Source organism: Dendropsophus ebraccatus, chromosome 13 (assembly GCF_027789765.1).
Source record: "Dendropsophus ebraccatus isolate aDenEbr1 chromosome 13, aDenEbr1.pat, whole genome shotgun sequence".
Lineage (NCBI taxonomy): Eukaryota > Metazoa > Chordata > Amphibia > Anura > Hylidae > Dendropsophus > Dendropsophus ebraccatus.
Window position 1 is genome coordinate 79,864,340 of NC_091466.1, and position 21,389 is coordinate 79,885,728.

The 21,389-nt window shown below is 49.6% G+C and overlaps 1 protein-coding gene across 7 annotated transcripts in view; it reads left to right on the plus strand.

Moving 5' to 3' along the window:
- The window catches only part of FAM181A (family with sequence similarity 181 member A), a 97,135-nt gene that overhangs the window by 56,704 nt on the left and 19,042 nt on the right, over nt 1–21,389 (plus strand). For 6 of the 7 annotated variants that reach the window (XM_069951057.1, XM_069951055.1, XM_069951060.1 and 3 more), the window contains one exon: nt 1,507–1,604. The exons of the other annotated variant lie outside the window; for it this stretch is intronic. The gene's annotated coding sequence lies outside the window, so the exon portion shown is untranslated. The remainder of the gene's footprint in view (nt 1–1,506; nt 1,605–21,389) is intronic. 7 annotated transcript variants of the gene reach the window in all.

Here is a 21,389-nt window from a genome sequence, read left to right on the forward strand (position 1 = left end):
ACTGTATGGTGGAAATAGTGTTATAAGGTAACTACTGTATGTATTGGGGCTCTTAATACAGTGTGGGGGCAAATTCAGGGCATTATACTGTGTGGGGAGCACCAATTCTAATGTGGGGGGGGGGGGCACCATTTGCCTTCTCTGCCTAGGGCACCAAAACTCCTTGTCCCGGCCCTGGTTCCTGTACCTGAGCCTGAGGTGGTGGAGATTGCTGAGGACCTGAGGGACAGTGAGTTGGAGGAGGAGTCCAGGAGACTGGATAGAGAGGAGGAGGAGGAGAGGGCCACTACTGCAACCTCCTCTCCCGCAGAGAGTCTGGATGAGGAAAGCAAACAGTGGCTAGAGAATAAGAGAAGATCGGGTGCCAGAAAAAAGAGAAAGAGGGTGAGAAAGAAGGAGTCTTCTTCCCTTGAGTGGGATCATTCCGTTCCCCTCACCCTTGTCCAGATACCGGCGGAAGAACCTACTGGCTCCCCTCTGGTAGGCTGCCCTAACCGGTACCGGGCCCTCAGGGATATTTCCTCCTCTGATGAGGGGGCTGGGGAGTCGGTGCCGGTGTCTGAAGTGAGGTCTCTGAGAGGTGTCAGGTCTTCCTCTCAGGTAACGGGGGGAGGACCTGTCTCAGGACCATGTGGGGTGCAGAGTGTGACTTGTGTGGAGGAGGGAACACGCCCTGTAAATATGGATGTGTCTGTGTACTTGAAAAGGGGGAAGGAAAGAAAGTCTGATGAAGATATTAAGCACAAGGAAGGGGGAGGGAAAAAGAGGGCTGTTAAGCTTGATCACCCATGATGGCGGCACCCTCCCCGTTGACTCTGGCGAGTATTAACGTCGCCAGCATAAAGTCAGATACGGCAAGATTTATGGCCTTTGATTTTCTCGGTCGAATACAGGCCGACATTTTCTTTTTGCAAGAGACCAGACTTACAGATCTAGCAACTATACATAAGGCGAAGCATGAGTGGAGGCATGGCCCCCCTCACTGGTCTCTTGCGGCAGAGCCGTATAGCGGGGTGGCGGTTCTTTTTAATACCGCACAGGTTGAATGCAGACGCGTAATCGAGCTAGAAATGGGGAGATGTCTGGTATTAGACGTCCTCATGAAGGGACAAGAGCTGCGCCTCATAAACATCTACGGTCCACAAACTAAATGGGACCGCAAAAGTCTCTTTATGAGGATTAAGCCTCTACCTTTTACTAGCCGGCAGGTCATCTTTGGAGGGGACTCTAATGCTGTAACAAGGTCCCGAGATAGAGGAGGCTCCAGAGATCGGCTAGGTTATGATAGCGCCGCTCTGAACAGCATAGCCAGTGAGACTCGTCTGGTGGATGTCCACATCCGACATACTCCAGACCACAGTGGGTTCACCTATTTTAGGGGTAGAGAGGTCAGGTCTAGGATAGATAGGTTTTTTGTTAAGGAGGAGGCTGTCTCTTCACCTTTACAGGTGGTGGAGGTAGAATTCTCTGATCACTGTTTGATTATGTTTTCTTTGAATGTTTCAGAGACCCCCAGGATGGGAAGGGGATTGTGGAAGCTGAATTCGTCTCTCCTGGAAGTCGAGGAAATCAGACAATCCTTTGAGGAGTTTCTGCAGAGCCAGGTACCATTGCTGGACTTATGCAGCACTAAGTCAGAGTGGTGGGAGATGTTCAAAAAACGGGCGGCGAAATTCTTCCGCCAGACCGCGAACCTTAGGAGTCTGAATAGGGATCGCCTATATCAGGCACTAAAGAGGAAACTGGAGGTCCTTGTCTCGAATGGAGGTGACAGAGAGGAGATCTCCAGAGTGAAGTCTTTGCTGAAGACGTGCCAGTACGATAGACACACGTCTTTGGTTTTCGAGAGGGATTTCGGGAAGTACCGCTCGCCCGACCCTTGTCGAAGCTGTAAGATGTCAGTGGATTGTAAGTTTGTGTCAGGCCTGGTCGATAGTACAGGATCTTTGAACAAGTCCAGATCAGGGCTCTTGGAGGTCATCAGAGCGTTCTACTCGCATCTCTTGGGGAAGAGGGATCTCGATCGAGGCAGGACGTCGGCTTTCCTGGCTGATGCCATTTCCCGGTCAGGAGTAGACCCCTCTCTTAATGTTTTGACAGAGAAGATCAGAGAAGAGGAAGTCAGGCTGGCGATTGAGAGGCTCGCCCTCAAAAAGTCACCAGGGCCGGATGGCTTAACGTCCAAATTTTATAAGACCTTTAAGGACACTTTGGTTCCCCTCTTGACTGAGGTTATAAATGAGTGTCTCTCCTCGGGCACTCTGCCGAGGTCGATGAGGAGGTCGGCTCTGATCATCCTGTCAAAGGGTAAAGACCTGTCCCACATTGAGAATTGGCGTCCCATAGCGCTTCTCAATGTGGACAGGAAGATCCTGGCAAAAGTGCTATTCAACAGGTTGGTGAAGTTTGCACCCCAGCTCCTTTCGGGGGCCCAGCACTGCTCTGTTCCTGGTCGTAGCACTTTTAGTGCTGTGCTCGGTGTCCGCGAGGCCGTGGAGCAGGGTAGGGCTGGTCACTGGAAGGGGTTTCTACTGTCCTTGGACCAAGCTAAGGCTTTTGATCGGGTTGATCACGAGTACCTCTGGTCTACTCTTTTGAAATACGGTCTGCCGGGGAGGTTCGTCGATTGGCTGAGAACATTGTACGCAGGGGCTGAGACTTTTCCGTTAGTGAACGGCTGGGTGGGCCGCCCTTTTGCGGTGGAGTCTGGTGAACTACAGGGCTGTCCTTTAAGCCATCTGCTTTATGCATTCGCCATCGACCCCTTCCTCCTAAGGATAGATGGTGGACCGTTGGTGAGGGTGAGGATGGACCTGGTGGTGCCGGATTCTGCCTTGAGGGTAGTGGCGTACGCCGAATATGTCTCCATTTTTGTCTCTTCCCAGGGGGAGGCGGAGTGGGTGATGTCGGAGGTGGATTGCTACTCGGAGGCATCCGGGTCTAAAATCAACTGTGACAAGTGCAAAAGTCTTTGGTTGGGAGGGGGAGACCCTGAGTTTTGTCTCCCGGACACCCTCCCTATGCCCCAGGAATCTGCAAAAATTCTGTGCATCGAATTTGGTCCCAGGGATTACCCCACACGAAATTGGGAGAGCAGACTGGAAGATGTCTCCAAAAGAGTGGAACAGTGGAAAGGTTGGTCTTTGACCTTTAGGGAAAGGGTCTTCTTGATCAAGTCTTTCTTGCTCCCGTTGTTAATCTACTTGGGCAGTGTGAGCCTTTTGCCGGAACCCCTCTGGACGCGGGTCTACGGTCTGTTCTTCCTAATGCTGTGGGGGAACAGACTTAACCTAGTTAAGAGGGAGGTGACTTACCGCACGAGGAGACTAGGCGGGTTGGGTATGGTCAACCCGGTGGTGTTTTTAGTAAACACCTTTTTAAAGACCAATGTTGCGAACCTCTGGAAAGAGAGGGCTCCTCCGTGGGTAGTCTCTTGCAGGAAATGGTTTCAGCCTTTCTTCCAGGAACGGGAGATAGGCGGTCGAGTGAAGGATCTTCGCACGCCACACGGGCATCTCCCAACTTATGCTGCACTGGTTCTGAAGGTCATCAGGCGGTGGGGGCTGGGAATGTGGGAGGTGAGAACTCTCCCGAGGAGAATCCTCGATAAGAGGGTCTTGCTGAGCCATTTCCAGAAACCACTGGCCCTCAAGGATTGCCCAGGTGGGGATCAGGGGATTGGGTTGTCTCTTTTAAATTCACCTAGGATCCCCCTAAAGTTCTGGAATTTGACCTGGCGCGGCTTCCATGGTAGGCTATATGTGAAGGACAATCTGAAGTACAGGAACTCTGACGAGAAGGGGTGTCCCCGAGAGGAGTGTGGGGGAGTGTTGGAGAACATGGATCACTTCCTGCTTCATTGTCCTTTTAATATAGAGGTATATCAAAGGGTGGGCGCTTCCATCGGCTGGCCGAGGCTGGCTGCCCTTTCCTATGCTGAGTTGGCCTATGGGACGTTCAAAGACCTGGGCGGTAGGGACCGCTGCACTTTATTCTTAGTCAGTGTAGTGGTCAGGTATCACACGTGGCACGCTCGGTGTTTCGTTTCGACGAGACAGAAAATCCTCCCTGCGGATGAGGTTTGTAGGAACACGCTCGGTGACCTGGTGAAGGTGCGCTCCTTGGAGTATGAAAGGTTGGGGGCATCTAAGGCATCGACCCTTTGGAGGGGGATTTCCTTTAAGGTGCCTTAGCCGAGTAGTCTCTTTCCTGGTGAGGGGCTGACGCTATCACCTTAGATTTTTGTTTTGTTTTTGTGATGGATCGGATGTAGACGGCTTACAGACATCGAACCTGAGCCCTGAGGGTTTGCTGGGTGGTCTATGGTGTTGGGGATAAAAAAAGATGTAAAGTATGGGAGGTTGGGGGGCGGGGGCTTTGTTGTATATATGTGGGTATAGAGGGGTATGGGAGGTGGTTGGGGGGGAGGGTTGTATTATATTATATTATATTATGATTATGAGAAAGAGGGGGAAAAAAATTGAGTTTGGTTATTTTTAGGTCTGTCTTTGTTTTATGTAGTCGGTTGTGGATATTGATGGACTGTTCTGCTTATTTGGTTATTTATTTTCTTGGTTATTTTTATATACATGTGTGAGTATGTAGGTGTATATAATGTATATAATATGTGTGTGTGTGTATATATATATATATATATGTGACTGTATGGTGTCCTGGACCAGACAGGGTTATATGTATATAGGATCTGTATATGCCGGAATAGGCTGTTCTATTTTATTATGAATTGTTTATATTTCTGTTATTTCATTTGTTTATGATTTATTGTTATGGCCGATATGCCGGGTTATGTTTTGTATTTTTTTTATATAAAATAAAAGAGTTACAATCTATTACTCTCTGGTATCAGCCATGTCAGGCTGGGGGGGGGGGGGGGGTATGTAGGACAGGTATATACAATCTATTACTCTCTGGTATCAGCCATGTCAGGCTGGGGGGGGGTGTAGGACAGGTATATACAATCTATTACTCTCTGGTATCAGCCATGTCAGGCTGGGGGGGAGGTGACTGTAGGACAGGTATATACAATCTATTACTCTCTGGTATCAGCCATGTCAGGCTGGGGGGGGGGGGTGACTGTAGGACAGGTATATACAATCTATTACTCTCTGGTATCAGCCATGTCAGGCTGGGGGGGGGGGTGTAGGGCAGGTATATACAATCTATTACTCTCTGGTATCAGCCATGTCAGGCTGGGGGGGGGGGGGGGTGACTGTAGGACAGGTATATACAATCTATTACTCTCTGGTATCAGCCATGTCAGGCTGGGGGGGGGTGTAGGGTAGGGCAGGTATATACAATCTATTACTCTCTGGTATCAGCCATGTCAGGCTGGGGGGGGGGGGGTAGGACAGGTATATACAATTTATTACTCTCTGGTATTACTCTCTGGTATCAGCCATGTCAGGCTGGGGGGGGGTGTAGGGCAGGTATATACACAATCTATTACTCTCTGGTATCAGCCATGTCAGGCTGGGGTGGGGGGTGACTGTAGGACAGGTATATACAATCTATTACTCTCTGGTATCAGCCATGTCAGGCTGGGGGGGGTGTAGGACAGGTATATACAATCTATTACTCTCTGGTCTCAGCCATGTCAGGCTGGGGGGGGGGGTGGTGTCTGTAGGACAGGTATATACAATCTATTACTCTCTGGTATCAGCCATGTCAGGCTGGGGGGGGGGGGGTGTAGGACAGGTATATACAATCTATTACTCTCCGGTATCAGCCATGTCAGGCTGGGGGGGGGGAGGTGACTGTAGGGCAGGTATATACAATCTATTACTCTCTGGTATCAGCCATGTCAGGCTGTGGGGGGTGTAGGGCAGGTATATACAATCTATTACTCTCTGGTATCAGCCATGTCAGGCTGGGGGGGGGGTGACTGTAGGGCAAGTATATACCCGTGGATAGGGCTGCTGCCACTTGTGATATAGTTATTCTTACTATGTAATTTCTCCATACACTACGCTCCTGCTGGATGCTTCATAGGAATTACACCCAGCCCTGCTCTGATTCGTGACGTCACGGTATTTTAGGAGAATTGAAGTCTGGCTTCAATCACTAAACTGAGGGCACTTTATGTGCATTTCCAAAAATTAGTGTATATTAGAAATTTGTCAAACTTTCTTCATGTGATAACATATTAAAAATACATTTTGCCTGAACTTCTCCTTTAAGAACTGTGCTGTAACCACACCTGTGAGGACTGTGCAGGACTCTGGACATTGTGTTGTTGGAGAAAAAATGGAAACATCTAAACTGTGTACAGCACAAAGATGGCAACAGGTCATGTGACCCATGAGGCGAGAAGGTAAAAGCTGTTACAGAAGCAAACAATGATTTGTCAGGGTTCAACCAGGGAAGCTGAGGTCACACCTATACCTTGTCTGGGGTGGCCAGAAGGAGAGTGGTTCTTGTTAGGTGGAGGGGCAATGATCCCCGTCCAAATAAGACAGAAGAAGTGGAGCTCCTCCTGATAGATTTCTGAGCTAATGATATCTTTGCCCTGATACATCCTACATGTAACTTGTAATGAATTACTTTCTTGCGACTGGGTGTGACGGAGAGGTGGCCAACATTCCCCAGAAGAACAGGGATGAATTTGGGATCTGGTCGGGGGCCTGGACCTTCAAGGTCAAGTTGAATGTTTTAGGTAATTCACCCACATTCCGTCTTCCACCTTTTTGGGGAGGGACAGGATTCTCGTCTACCAGGGGCAGCTGAAGGTCTGCCATAGGTGCGGTGACCTGCCATAGGTGTGGCGACCTGCCATAGTTGCGGTGAACTGCCATAATTGCGGTGTCCTGCCATAGGTTGGGCGACCTGCCATAGGGGCGGCGACCTGTTATAGGTGCAAAAATGTGCCCTGTGTGGAGGGATAGTGTCCTGGACCACCACTACACATAGGCAGGAAGGCAGAAACACAGCAGGATACACATAGGCAGGAACACAGCAGGACTCACAGCTAGAACCAGGACCACAGTCATGGCTGGGACCACAGGCTGCAGGAATCAAAGGCACGAATAATGGGCAAAAGCTGGGACCACACACTTAAGGAAGTATGCAGAGGCTCCAAGGAAGCCTGGTGCATGCAGGGTATTTATAGGGGTAGGCTGCAGCCAATTAAGGGCGAACTGACCCTTAAAAATTTCAGAGCACTCAGCGCATGCAGATGCCCTAGGAGGTGGGGACGCACGCACCGCCTGAGAGAGCAGGAGACTGGAGCGGGGACACATAACGCCAAGAGAGCAGGAGACTGGAACAGGGAAATATAAGGCCGAGAGAGCAGGAGACTGGAAGGGGGAAATATAAGGCCGAGAGAGCAGGAGACTGGAACAGGGAAATATAAGGCCGAGAGAGCAGGAGACTGGAACAGGGACACATAAGGCCTAGAGAGCAGGAAACTGGAACGGGAAAATATAAGGCCGAGAGAGCAGGAGACTGGAACGGGGAAATATAAGGCCGAGAGAGCAGGAGACTGGAACGGGGAAATATAAGGCCAAGAGAGCAGGAGACTGGAACAGGGACACATAAGGCCTAGAGAGCAGGAGACTGGAGCGGGGACACAAGGCCAAGAGAGCAGGAGACTGGAACAGGGAAATATAAGGCCTAGAGAGCAGGAGACTGGAAGGGGGAAATATAAGGCCGAGAGAGCAGGAGACTGGAGCGGGGAAATATAAGGCCGAGAGAGCAGGAGACTGGAACGCGGAAATATAAGGGCGAGAGAGCAGGAGACTGGAAGGGGGAAATATAAGGCCGAGAGAGCAGGAGACTGGAGCGGGGAAATATAAGGCCGAGAGAGCAGGAGACTGGAGCGGGGAAATATAAGGGCGCGAGAGCAGGAGACTGGAGCGGGGACACATAAGGCCGAGAGCAGGAGACTGGAACAGGGACACATAAGGCCGAGAGAGCAGGAGACTGGAACATGGACACATAAGGCCGAGAGAGCAGGAGACTGGAAGGGGGAAATATAAGGCCGAGAGAGCAGGAGACTGGAAGGGGGAAATATAAGGCCGAGAGAGCAGGAGACTGGAAGGGGGAAATATAAGGCCGAGAGAGCAGGAGACTGGAAGGGGGAAATATAAGGCCGAGAGAGCAGGAGACTGGAACAGGGAAATATAAGGCCGAGAGAGCAGGAAACTGGAAGGGGGAATATAAGGCCTAGAGAGCAGGAGACTGGAAGGGGTAAATATAAGGGCGAGAGAGCAGGAGACTGGAACAGGGAAATATAAGGCCGAGAGAGCAGGAGACTGGAAGGGGGAAATATAAGGGCGAGAGAGCAGGAGACTGGAACAGGGACACATAAGGCCTAGAGAGCAGGAGACTGGAACAGGGAAATATAAGGCCGAGAGAGCAGGAGACTGGAAGGGGGAAATATAAGGCCGAGAGAGCAGGAGACTGGAACGGGGAAATATAAGGCCGAGAGAGCAGGAGACTGGAGCGGGGAAATATAAGGCCGAGAGAGCAGGAGACTGGAACGGGGAAATATAAGGCCGAGAGAGCAGGAGACTGGAACGGGGAAATATAAGGCCGAGAGAGCAGGAGACTGGAAGGGGGAAATATAAGGCCGAGAGAGCAGGAGACTGGAGCGGGGAAATATAAGGCCGAGAGAGCAGGAGACTGGAAGGGGGAAATATAAGGCCGAGAGAGCAGGAAACTGGAACGGGGAAATATAAGGCCGAGAGAGCAGGAGACTGGAAGGGGGAAATATAAGGCCGAGAGAGCAGGAAACTGGAAGGGGGAAATATAAGGCCGAGAGAGCAGGAGACTGGAGCGGGGAAATATAAGGGCGAGAGAGCAGGAGACTGGAGCGGGGACACATAAGGCCGAGAGCAGGAGACTGGAACAGGGACACATAAGGCCGAGAGAGCAGGAGACTGGAACATGGACACATAAGGCCGAGAGAGCAGGAGACTGGAAGGGGGAAATATAAGGCCGAGAGAGCAGGAGACTGGAAGGGGGAAATATAAGGCCGAGAGAGCAGGAGACTGGAACAGGGAAATATAAGGCCGAGAGAGCAGGAAACTGGAAGGGGGAATATAAGGCCTAGAGAGCAGGAGACTGGAAGAGGGAAATATAAGGGCGAGAGAGCAGGAGACTGGAACAGGGACACATAAGGCCTAGAGAGCAGGAGACTGGAACAGGGAAATATAAGGCCGAGAGAGCAGGAGACTGGAAGGGGGAAATATAAGGCCGAGAGAGCAGGAGACTGGAACGGGGAAATATAAGGCCAAGAGAGCAGGAGACTGGAACAGGGAAATATAAGGCCGAGAGAGCAGGAGACTGGAGCGGGGACACAAGGCCAAGAGAGCAGGAGACTGGAACAGGGAAATATAAGGCCTAGAGAGCAGGAGACTGGAAGGGGGAAATATAAGGCCGAGAGAGCAGGAGACTGGAGCGGGGAAATATAAGGCCGAGAGAGCAGGAGACTGGAACGGGGAAATATAAGGGCGAGAGAGCAGGAGACTGGAAGGGGGAAATATAAGGCCGAGAGAGCAGGAGACTGGAAGGGGGAAATATAAGGCCGAGAGAGCAGGAGACTGGAGCGGGGAAATATAAGGCCAAGAGAGCAGGAGACTGGAACAGGGAAATATAAGGCCGAGAGAGCAGGAGACTGGAGCGGGGAAATATAAGGCCGAGAGAGCAGGAAACTGGAGCGGGGACACATAAGGCCGAGAGAGCAGGAGACTGGAGCGGGGACACATAAGGCCGAGAGAGCAGGAGACTGGAGCGGGGAAATATAAGGCCGAGAGAGCAGGAAACTGGAACGGGGAAATATAAGGCCGAGAGAGCAGGAGACTGGAGCGGGGACACATAAGGCCGAGAGAGCAGGAGACTGGAAGGGGGAAATATAAGGCCGAGAGAGCAGGAGACTAGAACAGGGAAATATAAGGCCGAGAGAGCAGGAAACTAGAAGGGGGAATATAAGGCCTAGAGAGCAGGAGACTGGAAGGGGTAAATATAAGGGCGAGAGAGCAGGAGACTGGAACAGGGAAATATAAGGCAGAGAGAGCAGGAGACTGGAACAGGGACACATAAGGCCTAGAGAGCAGGAGGCTGGAAGGGGGAAATATAAGGCCGAGAGAGCAGGAGACTGGAAGGGGGAAATATAAGGCCGAGAGAGCAGGAGACTGGGACGGGGAAATATAAGGCCGAGAGAGCAGGAGACTGGAGCGGGGAAATATAAGGCCGAGAGAGCAGGAGACTGGAAGGGGGAAATATAAGGCCGAGAGAGCAGGAGACTGGAAGGGGGAAATATAAGGCCGAGAGAGCAGGAGACTGGAAGGGGGAAATATAAGGCCGAGAGAGCAGGAGACTGGAACGGGGAAATATAAGGCCGAGAGAGCAGGAGACTGGAAGGGGGAAATATAAGGCCGAGAGAGCAGGAGACTGGAACGGGGACACATAAGGCCGAGAGAGCAGGAGACTGGAGCGGGGAAATATAAGGCCGAGAGAGCAGGAGACTGGAACAGGGACACATAAGGCCGAGAGAGCAGGAGACTGGAGCGGGGAAATATAAGGCCGAGAGAGCAGGAGACTGGAGCGGGGACACATAAGGCCGAGAGAGCAGGAGACTGGAACAGGGACACATAAGGCCGAGAGAGCAGGAGACTGGAACAGGGACACATAAGGCCGAGCGAGCAGGAGACTGGAACAAGAGACGCATTAGAAGACCTAGTATAGTCTGTAAGGGGTATAAGTGCTTGGAAAAACTAGACGTTTTAACTAAGTGATATCTACCTAAAAGTGAGATAGGTAGGACATGGCATCTGTAGAACGCAGTTTAAACTTCAGAAATTGGGGGTGGGGGTTAAGAGAATATAAAGAGTCAGCGGTTTTCCTGACCCCAATCCCCATGTCTGTAATATAAGATTTAGCAACTGATAACCCCAAATCCGAAAGAGCTATGTGCTGAGCATGGGATAAAGTGCATATAGGCAGCAGTTCTGGCTTCACTTTATTTATTCTATAAGCCAAATATTCCCCCAATTCTGTAAGTGCCTGGATGATATTGGGCCCATCGTGTAACGGGTCGTCAGAGCATAAAAGGATAGAATTGGTGGAAAAACCAATGTTGTGAACCTCTGGAAAGATAGGGCTCCTGCGTGGGTATTCTCTTGCAGGAAATGGTTGAGTGAAGGATCTTCGCACACCACATGGGCATCTGAAGGTGATCAGGCGGTGGGGGCTGGGAATGTGGGAGGTGAGAACACTACCAAGGAGGATCCTCGATAGGAGGGTCTTACTAATGGTGCATTTACACAGAAAGATTTATCTGACAGATTTTGGAAGCCAAAGCCAGTAATGGATTTGAAAAGAGGATAGATCCCAGTCTTTCCTTTATGACCCATTCCCTGTTTATAGTCTGTTCCTGGTTTTAGCTTCAAAGATCTGTCAGATAAATCTGTCTGTGTAAACGCACCCTAAGCCATTTCAAGAAACCACTGGCCCTCAATGATTGCCCAGGTAGGGGTCAAGAGATTGGGTTGTTTCTTGTAATTTCACCTAGTATCCCCCTAAGGTTTTGGGATTTGGTAATATGCTATATGTAAAGGACAATTTGAAGTACAGAAACTCTGAGGAGTGTGGGGGAGCGTTGGAAAACATGGATTGCTTCCTGCTTCATTATCCTTTTAATATAGAGGTATATCAAAGGGTGGGCGTTTCCACCGGCTGCCCGAGGCTGGCTGCCCTTTCCGATGCTGAGTGGACTTAAAGGGCCTTCAAAGACCTGGGCAGTAGGGAGCGCTGCACTTTTTTCTAGAGTCCCTATTACACAAAGCGATTATCAAACGTGTTTGGCCGATTATCGGGTGCCCCAATGGTCGGTAACCTCCGGGAGTGTTGCAGGTCACTTGTCACGGTAACCTGGAGTGGTAGCAGACCCACCCGGGTTGTTGGCACCGCAACTCACAGGAAGGGAAGATAACCCAAGTATACAATGGTGTGTGTGGGTTCAGGTGCTGACAGAGTAGGCCAGAGTCTTGTGCGTTTAATAACCATAGAATACTTTACTGGAGGATGATTCGGGTAGAACAGTACACACAATAACAGTAGTGCAAGTTTTGACGCACAACGTCTGTGCTGACATGGAGGTAACCAGCACTTGTAGAAGTAGAAGGTGCTTTGTAGAGAGAGGAGTTGCCAGGGGAGCCCTGCCCAAAGTCGTGAATGTGCTCTGCCAAAACAGGTGTATAAGGGAAAGAGATAAGAAGATACTCTTACTCACGGATGCCAGTCGTGGCTCTGAACCGCCTTCTGCCCCCTAGTTGCGAGGTACCTGTCCTAGGTGGGTAATACGAGCCCCAGTTGTTGGTTTTTAGGGTTAAGTAGACTTGCGAGGTTTCCCAGTCGTCATGCACTGCGCAGTAGGATACGTAGACCTTGCACGGTAGCTTTGTTCTACTAGGGTCAGGTCCTCTTGCTTCAGGATACTGCCCTGCACTTTTTAGAGCGGGTCCTGGCGTCAGCAAGGGTTTTCCTAGGTGGCTTCTCTCCCCTAAGTTGAGCTTAGCACTGCATACTTGCTTTAGTGTCTAGAAAGAAAACTTTGTAAGGACCTCCAACCACTCCCCACTTCCCACCAAAAACTAACTCCTCCTACAGGGGCTATAGCTAAACCCTCCTGTGAGTGGTGGGACTGAGTGTGTGTGAGAGAGAAAAGAGAGGTCAGAAAGAACAAGCACTTCTGATTGGTCAGCATAACACAATTGACCCTTTAGTAACTTCAGCTGTGCAACAAGTCAGACAAAACAGTAGTGACAACACAGTACTACATCTCCCACTATTGCAAACCTGAAGGAATGACTTACTAAGTTGCTTTAGACAGCACCACCGGTGGGACACCACAGCTGTTCATTGTCTGTCGTGTTCTTTCAACAAGTTGAAAGACAAATGACTAATATGGCAACGCTCTGGTGCTGTCGTGCCGTGTAGTAGGAGGCAGCAGACCGCCGCTATCTCCTATGGAATCTAAAGATTGACGCCGCTTGCTTGCTCCCAGAGATCGCCGCATGTAATAGGGGCCTAAGTCAGTGTAGTGGTCAGGTATCACACGTAGCACGCCCAGTGTGATGTAGGAGGTGTATGGTTTATAGTATATTGTATATATTGTATTATAGTTGTATGTTCTGGGAGGTTTGGGGGTTATGTTGTAGAGTATATTATAGGTGTATATTTATGGGTATACAGGGGTCCAGGAGGGTCTATGGTGTACAGTATATTGTATTATAGTTGTATATTTGTGGGTATACAGGGGTCCGGGAGGGTCTATGGTGTACAGTATATTGTATATATTGTATTATAGTTGTGTATATAGGGGTCCGGGAGGGTCTATGGTGTACAGTATATTGTATTATAATTGTATATTTGTGGGTATACATGGGTCCAGGAGGGTCTATGGTGTACAGTATATTGTATATATTGTATTGTATTGTTGTATATTTGTGGGTATACAGGGGTCTGGGAGGATCTATGGTGTACAGTATATTGTATTATAGTTGTATATTTGTGGGTATACAGGGCTCCGGGAGGGTCTATGGTGTACAGTATATTGTATTATAGTTGTATATTTGTGGGTATACAGGGCTCCGGGAGGATCTATGGTGTACAGTATATTGTATTATAGTTGTATATTTGTGGGTATACAGGGGTCCAGGAGGGTCTATGGTGTACAGTATATTGTATATATTGTGTTATAGTTGTATATTTGTGGGTATACAGGGCTCCGGGAGGGTCTATGGTGTACAGTATATTGTATATATTGTATTGTAGTTGTATATTTGTGGGTATATAGGGGTCCGGGAGGGTCTATGGTGTACAGTATATTGTATATATTGTATTGTAGTTGTATATTTGTGGGTATACAGGGGTCCAGGAGGGTCTATGGTGTACAGTATATTGTATATATTGTGTTATAGTTGTATATTTGTGGGTATACAGGGGTCCGGGAGGGTCTATGGTGTACAGTATATTGTATATATTGTGTTATAGTTGTATATTTGTGGGTATACAGGGCTCCGGGAGGGTCTATGGTGTACAGTATATTGTATATATTGTATTGTAGTTGTATATTTGTGGGTATATAGGGGTCCGGGAGGGTCTATGGTGTACAGTATATTGTAGTTGTATATTTGTGGGTATATAGGGCTCCGGGAGGGTCTATGGTATACAACTATAATACAATATATACAATATACTGTACACCATAGACCCTCCCGGAGCCCTGTATACCCACAAATATACAACTATAATACAATATATACAATATACTGTACATTTGTGGGTATACAGGGCTCCGGGAGGGTCTATGGTGTACAGTATATTGTATTATAGTTGTATATTTGTGGGTATACAGGGGTCCGGGAGGGTCTATGGTGTACAGTATATTGTATATATTGTATTATAGTTGTATATTTGTGGGTATACAGGGCTCTGGGAGGGTCTATGGCAGGGGTACTCAACAACTTTTCGTGAAGGTCCACTTACCAGGGTCTATTGTCAGGTGAAGGTCCAAGCTGAACATCAGTAGGAAACGTGTTTGTTACTTTTCACAAAGGTTCAACTATTTACATACAGAATTACTGCTTATTATCGGGAAAACTGGCACTTCTCTCTCACCACCCCCCAGTACAAAGGGGGTGACTGCCCTAGTAGTATATAAACCCCCCCTGTTGCTCCCCTAGTAGTATATAGCCTCCCTGTGAGCTCTCCCCCAGTAGTATATAGCCCCCTGTGCTCTCTCCCCCAGTAGTATATAGCCCCCCTGTGCTCTCTCCCCAGTAGTATATAGCCTCCCTGTGACCTCTCCCCCTGTAGTATATAGCCCCCTTTGAGCTTTCCCCCAGTAGTATGTAGCCCCTCTGTTGCTCCCCCAGTAGTATATAGCCCCCTGTTGCTCCCCCAGTAGTATATAGCCCCCTGTGAGCTCTCCCCCAATAGTATATAGCCCCCCCTGTTGCTCCCCCAGTAGTATATAGCCTCCCTGTGAGCTCTCCCCCAGTAGTATATAGCCCCCTGTGAGCTCTCCCCCAGTAGTATAAATCCCCCTGTGCTCTCTCCCCCAGTAGTATATAGCCCCCCCTGTGCTCTCTCCCCCTGTAGTATATAGCCCACTGTGCTCACCCCTGTATTATACAGCCCCCCTGTGACCTCTCACCCTGTAGCATATAGCCCCCTGTGGTCACCCCTGTAGTATATAGCCCCCCTGTGACCTCTCACCCTGTAGCATTCAGCCCCCTGTGCTCACCCCTGTAGCATATAGCCCCCTGTGCTCACCCCCCTGTAGTATATAGCCCCCTGTGCTCTCCCCCATAGTATATAGCCCCTTTGTGAGCTTCCCCCAGTAGTATATAGCCCCCTGTGCGCTCTCCCCTTTATACATGACCCCGAGACAAGAAAAAAACAAAAACACACAACTCACCTAGCACCTCGATCCCCCGCCGCACCTGTCTTCTTCTTTCCTCCTGGTCCGGCCCCGGCTGATGCGCGCTCTCTGGGGATGTCCCGGGGATTCCTCAGCAGAGCGCGCACCAGTGACCTCAGTGTACGCTGCCGGCTTGAACTTCCGGGAAGGACAGGCCGGCAGCGTACACTGAGGTCACTGATGTGCGCTCTGCTGGGGAATCCCCGGGACATCCCTACAGAGCGCGTATCAGCCGGGGGCCGGACCGACACTGCCCCCAGCCCCACAGGCGTACTGACATCTAAGGACGGTACACCTATGGGGCGGGAGGCAGTGCGGTGGGGAGCGGAACGGACCGGATCCGGGGTGGTTAGGAGGTCTGACCAGGGGTCCGGACAGCTGGCCTCCGCGGTCCGCCAGTTGAGGACCCCTGGTCTATGGTGTACAGTATATTGTATATATTGTATTATAGTTGTATATTTGTGGGTATACAGGGGTCCGGGAGGGTCTATGATGTACAGTATATTGTAGTTGTATATTTGTGGGTATACAGGGGTCCGGGAGGGTCTATGGTGTACAGTATATTGTATATATTGTATTATAGTTGTATATTTGTGGGTATACAGGGGTCCGGAAGGGTCTATGGTGTACAGTATATTGTATATATTGTGTTATAGTTGTATATTTGTGGGTATACAGGGGTCCGGGAGGGTCTATGGTGTACAGTATATTGTAGTTGTATATTTGTGGGTATACAGGGGTCCTGGAGGGTCTATGGTGTACAGTATATTGTAGTTGTATATTTGTGGGTATACAGGGGTCCGGGAGGGTCTATGGTGTACAGTATATTGTATTATAGTTGTATATTTGTGGGTATACAGGGGTCCAGGAGGGTCTATGGTGTACAGTATATTGTATATATTGTATTATAGTTGTATATTTGTGGGTATACAGGGGTCCGGGAGGGTCTATGGTGTACAGTATATTGTATATATTGTATTATAGTTGTATATTTGTGGGTATACAGGGGTCCGGGAGGGTCTATGGTGTACAGTATATTGTATATATTGTATTATAGTTGTATATTTGTGGGTATACAGGGGTCCAGGAGGGTTTATGGTGTACAGTATATTGTATATATTGTATTATAGTTGTATATTTGTGGGTATACAGGGCTCTGGGAGGGTCTAAGTTATACAGTATAATGTAATAGGTGACGGGGAGTAATTGTTAGGATATTGTTATGATTAGTAGTTTTTAGTGATTTTTTGTGATATCTGACTGGGGATGCTGGGAGTGTTCCCTTTCTCATAGGTCTGTGAGGGGTTAATGGCTGGGGCGGTCTCCGGTTCCTTGTATAAATGACGGCAGACGTTTGGCGCTCACATTTGCGTAGCGGTGATTTATTCTCTCCTTTTAGTTATTCATTCCCATTTGCTCCCTGTCTCCCCCCGCAGACGCTCCATCTAATTGCCCCCTGATTTATTGATCGCCAATAAGGGGGGCTTCTTGTATCAATCACGCGGTTGCTGAACAGGCGCAGCTGCTGACGCTCGTTTGTCACTGGGTCGATGTTGAACGACTTGAGGACGGTGGAGCCGAGACCATTTCTCCTGCACCGCAGATAGACAGGTTGGAATGGGAGCTGTGGGCTGTGAGCCCTGTGATTGATGGATCCATCCGGATTGTCCCACCGTTGGGGCAGCCGCACCATATTCCACCATCAGACACCAGATCTACATGGTACTACACAGCTGAGGGTTTGCCACAGTTGTATCTAGTCTACACAATCCTCTGTGAGGGGTCGGATAAACTTTGCGAATTTGAGAAAACCACGTTAAAGCATAGCAAAGGGTGGCCGGCTCCGAGGTTTTGTGGGCCCTTGGGCAACAGAGCCTCAGTGGGCCACTTTATGGAGCAAATCATGTGGTGACAGTAAAACCAACATCTACTGTACACATCAGTATCCCCCATACACTGACCCATTTAGAGGTAGATAGCAATGGTACAAAGGCTCTGCACATCATCTGTGACTACAGTACAGTTACATTCAGTGACTCACAAGGGGCGTCTGAGTGGAGTTGCTCACTTTTCCTTTTCTTTTCCATCTGGTTCCGGCCATCATGAATTTATCTCCTGGCCATACTTGCAGAATCTACCAGGCAAACATTTTAGGTTTATCTCGCGTACAGTATAGGCATCCTCTGTGCCTACATATAGTAGTTAGGTCTCTTGCATGCCCCCATATAGTAGTTAGGTCACCTCTGTGCATTCATAGAGTAGTTTGGAGCCCTGATGTACATAAATATAGCAGTTAGTCACCAATCTGTGCCCCCTATATAGCAGTTAGGCTTTTCTGTGCAGATAATATTCCCATGTAGGTATCACTCTGTAGTTATCACCCCCTCTAGTAGGTAGTATCCTGTAGAAGTAATCCCCCTGCTAGCCCCCTAATAGGTGGTATCCGCCCTGTAGATGGCATCCCCCAATATGTAATCCCCCTGCTAGCCCCCCAATTGGTAATATTCCCAGGAGATAGTCAGTAGATTGCATCCAGTGTAGTCCCCCTTTAGTCCATGTCCTAATTTAGTCTCCCCTTTAGTACATAGCCCCCAGTGTAGTCTCTCCTTTAGTCTATGGCCCTCACCCAGTATATGGCCCCCAGTGTAGTTCCCCTATCAGTAATGGCCTCCTGGGTAGTTCCCCTATCAGTATATGGCCCCCAGGGTAGTCCCCTGATAGTAGATGCTCCCCCCCCCGTGTAGTCTCCAGATAGTAGATTGCCCCCTGTGAAGTCTCCCTTAAGCAGATGGCCCCCAGTATAGTCCCCATTAGTAGATGGCTCCAGTATAGTCTCCCTTTAGTAAATGGCTCCCAGTGTAGTCCGCTTTTAGTGGAAGGCCTCCAGTATAGTCCCCCTTTAGTAGATGGCCCCCAGTACAGTCCGCCTTTAGTAGATGGCCCCCAGTATAGTCCGCCTTTAGTAGGTGGCCCCCATTATAGTCCGTCTTTAGTAGATGGCTTCCAGTATAGTCTGCCTTTAGTAGTTGTCCCCCAGTATAGTATCCCTTTAGTAGATGTCCCCCAGTATAGTCCCCCTTTAGTAGATAGCTCCCAGTATAGTCGCCCTTTAGTAGATGGCCCCCAGTATAGTCGCCCTTTAGTAGATGGCTCCCAGTATAGTCTGCCTTAGGTAGATGGTTCCCAGTATAGTCCCCCTTTAGTAGATAGCTCCCAGTATAGTCGCCCTTTAGTAGATGGCCCCCAGTATAGTCGCCCTTTAGTAGATAGCTCCCAGTATAGTCGCCCTTTAGTAGATGGCTCCCAGTATAGTCTGCCTTAGGTAGATGGCTCCCAGTATAGTGCCTCTTTAGCAAATGGCTCCCAGTATAGTCGCCCTTTAGTAGATGGCTCCCAGTATAGTCGCCCTTTAGTAGATGGTTCCCAGTATAGTCGCCCTTTAGTAGATGGCTCCCAGTATAGTCTGCCTTAGGTAGATGGTTCTCAGTATAGTGCCTCTTTAGTAGACGGTTCCTAGTATAGTCCCTCTTTAGTAGATGGCTCCCAGTATAGTCGCCCTTTAGTAGATGGCTCCCAGTATAGTCGCCCTTTAGTAGATGGCTCCCAGTATAGTCTGCCTTAGGTAGATGGTTCTCAGTATAGTGCCTCTTTAGTAGACGGTTCCTAGTATAGTCCCTCTTTAGTAGATGGCTCCCAGTATAGTCGCCCTTTAGTAGATGGCTCCCAGTATAGTCGCCCTTTAGTAGACGGCTCCCAGTATAGTCGCCCTTTAGTAGATGGCTCCCAGTATAGTCCCTCTTTAGTAGATGGCTCCCAGTATAGTCCCTCTTTAGTAGATGGCTCCCAGTATAGTCCCTCTTTAGTAGATGGCTCCCAGTATAGTCCCTCTTTAGTAGATGGCTCCCAGTATAGTCCCTCTTTAGTAGATGGTTCCCAGTATAGTCCCTCTTTAGTAGATGGTTCCCAGTATAGTCCCTCTTTAGTAGATGGCTCCCAGTATAGTCCCTCTTTAGTAGATGGCTCCCAGTATAGTCCCTCTTTAGTAGATGGCCCCCAGTATAGTCCCTCTTTAGTACAGGTCCCAGACGCTCCTGACAGGTGGGTGTGACTTCCGGCACAGGCAGTGTCTGTAACCCATGCTGTCTGTGCCAAATGGGAGGACAGTGGGGAGAAGCACAGGGACATTTGCAAATTTGGGGAGTGTGTGTGGAAGGTGAGTTTCGTTTTTGTTTTTAGTGCGCCCACCGCAATGCAGCTGCACATCACATGGGGGCCCATGATTTGTACCGGAGAGCCCCCGACTGATGTGCAGCTGCAGTGAGATCAGATATGAGCCTCAGGCCCCTGTCAGCCGCCCAAACCGCCCACATTATAATCCGTCACTGGTGGGCCCCTACAGGCGATGTGGGCCCCAGCATCTGCCAAGTAAACCAGGTGTTGTTGCCGGCCCTGGGGTCCGGATTACCCAGCTGTTTATGGCTTCTTTATATACCCGTCCTTTCCTGGGATCAGTGGGGTTATAGTTTCTCCAACAATTTAGTTAATAGTCAGATGGGCGGGAACAAGAAACTGTAAAATGTCATGTGACCTACAGGTCTGAATACTTGACAGGGGTGTATGACTTGCTGCAGTGTATCAGAGCTGTACCCTCCCAGAAACATAGAAGACAAAGACCACTGGGTCCCTCTAGTCTGCCCTTCCAGGATTTCCTTTCTGATTCTCGTGCATGTCGGCTGATCAGTGCCTTTCAACATGCGCTCCTACACTGACCGATTGTCGGCCTGAACAGTTGCTGATCGGCCAGATGAGGCCGATATTTGTTCAGTGTGCAGTGCACCCGACAGCCTATGAAGGGGCCCATAGACTGCGTGTGGCATCCTCCAGATGTTTTGGTTCTTCAGGGTACCCCCCCCCCCTTCTGCCACCAGGAAGCCAGGGCTGCTTGTATGCCCTATGGAGAGTGCCGTTGGCATAAAATTATTGTGGTTTAATAAAAGCTGTGGCCGACCTTCACCCGTCTGTCGTCTGTATTCCTGGCCGCGTAGTGGTAAGACATTAAGGGGTTTTAAGTGTACGGATCACAAGGCAGTCTAATACGGCCCTTGGTACCCGTGCCCACTGCGGCTACAGTGCTTACAGCCAGAGGAGCAACAAGGGCCCCAGACTCCTGAGTGAGCATTGCTTTCAGCTGTGTGTGCATCTCTGTACCATGCTGTCTGCACTGGGGAAGACCTGCAGGGGAGCAGAGGACAGAACAGCTGAAATAGGAGCTGTAGAGGAGCGGTGCTTTATTCTCATGGGTACACAAATGGGGCAGAGTGGCCTAAATACTATATGAGGACACACCCAACTATTAGATGGGAGCACAGAGAGGGCATTAAACTATGTGCATTACAGAGGTGGTCCTAACTCTGATATATATGGGGGCACAGAGGGGCCTTATACTTTATGGGGGGCACAGTGGGGCCTAATACTATATGTGGGCACAGAGGGGCCTTATACTTTATGGGGGGCACAGTGGGGCTTAATTTATGGGGACACAGAGGGGCCTAATACTATATGGGGGCACAGTGGGGCCTAATACTATATGGGGGCACAGTGAGGCTTAATACTATATGGGGACCCAGAGGGGCTTAATACTATATGGGGACACAGTGGGGCCTAATACTATATGGGGACACAGTGGGGCCTAATACTATATGGGGGCACAGTGGGGCCCTATACTATATGGGGGCACAGTGGGGCCCTATACTATATGGGGGGCACAGTGGGGCCCTATACTATATGGGGGCACAGTGGGGCCCTATACTATATGGGGGGCACAGTGGGGCCTAATACTATATGGGGGCACAAAGCGGCCTAATACTATATGGGGGCACAGAGAGGCAAGGGGGCAGAGAGGTTCTAACTCTAGAGGGGGCACAGTGGGGCCTAATACTATATG